The sequence below is a fragment of the Phyllostomus discolor genome, chromosome 3, assembly GCF_004126475.2.
Source record: "Phyllostomus discolor isolate MPI-MPIP mPhyDis1 chromosome 3, mPhyDis1.pri.v3, whole genome shotgun sequence".
Taxonomy (NCBI): domain Eukaryota; kingdom Metazoa; phylum Chordata; class Mammalia; order Chiroptera; family Phyllostomidae; genus Phyllostomus; species Phyllostomus discolor.
This window is the reverse complement of record NC_040905.2, coordinates 64,322,930-64,324,863: the sequence shown is the minus strand read 5'-3', so window position 1 is coordinate 64,324,863 and position 1,934 is coordinate 64,322,930. Positions and strand designations below refer to the sequence as shown.

General features: G+C 42.7%; 1 pseudogene; it reads right to left on the bottom strand.

Moving 5' to 3' along the window:
- Positions 1-259: 259 nt before the first annotated feature.
- LOC114494378 lies at positions 260-1,551 on the bottom strand (annotated as a pseudogene).
- Between the last annotated feature and the right edge of the window lie 383 nt (positions 1,552-1,934).

Here is a 1,934-nt window from a genome sequence, read left to right as displayed (position 1 = left end):
TGACATCAATATTAAAATAAAAGCAAGTTTTACATAATAATAAAAAGTACAAAAGACTGAAGTATGAGACCTTGTATGAAAACTTGGGCAATTCAGCAAGTGGAGAACTGTGTACCAGTGGTGGAAATGGAAAATGGTACCCGCCTTCCTCCCCTGGGTGACTAGTAATTGTATAGAGAGCAATGCTAGATGTGCAAATTTTGTAAGCAAGTTCTTGCCAAAACAATCCCTACCTTTTGATGTTGCTACAGGTTGCTGCCTATGAGGGTGCAAACTTCTTGGCTCATGCTCCAGTCCTTTTTTCATACTGTCAGGAGTGTTTGTTTGTGATATAGTCTTCCCTATAAGTCAGCTGGGCAACTGTTCAGCTAGCTGCCTGCTGAGCAGCCCAGCTCTAAGGAATAGACAAGAGTCACGTACAGTAACTATGCTATTCACTCAGCTTTTATTGAATGCAGGTTCATTCAAGGTAGAACATCAACATACATTAATATCCTACTCACACTCTAACAGTCTAAGAGAAATACAACACACAGAGCAATCAATGGGGAATAACAAAGCTGAGTCCCAGAGCCTCAGTCAGCAGGTGAAGGAGGCAGCACAGTGAGCAAGGGAGTCATCAGCATCTTGCAAGGAAGGATCTCCAGATCCAGGTGAGCAGCAGGGCAGGTGAAATCCTCAGTCGAGCCAGGCAGAGCCTCCGGTGGCCGAAGCCAAAGGAGATCAGTATGGAGTGGAGCAGCACTCTGGTGTGTGGAGCTCAGCTGTCTCAGCAGTGGTCTGGATCCTGCCTCAGTCATACCTTGGAAGTGGTATGCTCCACCCTTCTGGGTCTTTTGATAAATGTCTTGGCACCCTTGATGCCAAATAGGGAATTTTCTCAGGAACCTATGTATGGTGGTCCCACTCTACAGACATAGCTGTTCTGATAACACGTGCACATATCTTAGGTGTGTCTTCTTGTCAGATGTGACTAGCATGGCTTAGTAGTTTCCCTCTTGAACCAAAGTGTCAAGGCTGACTGGCAGCCATCCTGGTTGACATGAGTGACTCCATTTTGTTTTATATACTTTGTGCTACCTTGATCAGACCAATGCCATTTTATTGGTCCTGCTTTCCACACATATTCTACTCTGTTTCGGCAGTAAATTGTGTAGGCCTCTGCTTGAGCTTGATCTTGGATGTTTGGTTTATTTAGAAGTTCCTATATTCATAATAAGATCTGCTTAATCATGATGGCTGCCCTCTAGTCCTTGTCTTCCTCAAGGATGGACAGGCACACAGTGCCTGAAGGGTACACATTTGGGTGAAATAATGATGGTTCAAATTTTCACTTCAGAGGTGAGGATGGATAGTCATCTCTCAAGAGCATCTATAGATCAAACAAGCCTCCTTCCCAAGGCTTCCTTTCTTTCTGCAATGGTGCACTCCCAGTTCATGAGGTTCATCATGCTGTTGTGATTTTTTTATTCGGATAGCCATAAAACCAAATGGGTAGTCTATCCTCCAAGCTCACCTCTCCTGGGCCCATCTGCTGAGGGCTTCCAACATTTATCTTTGGCTCTTTTGGTGTCAGGAAGTATCTCTAAGAGTGACTTTATTGTGAAGTGTTTTGCCAGTATTAAGCATTTCCTCTGGGACACTTTCATCCTGTTTGTCACAACCTCTTTCCTCATTTATGACTATAAGTTTGCCTCATCTAAGCAACTCTGATGTACATAGTCTCACTAAAGTGGCAATATCAAGATTCTCACATCTGCTATTGCTTTTATATCTCTATGAATGTTTAATTTGAATTTTATTTCCAGCATTATTACTTTTCTTTGTTGCGCTTGCACCTTTGTTTGCCAATTTCCTCTTTTGATTATCCATTTTACCAAAATGTCATGTGGATTTATCACTAGGAGACAAGAAGACAACACAATCACAGGCTT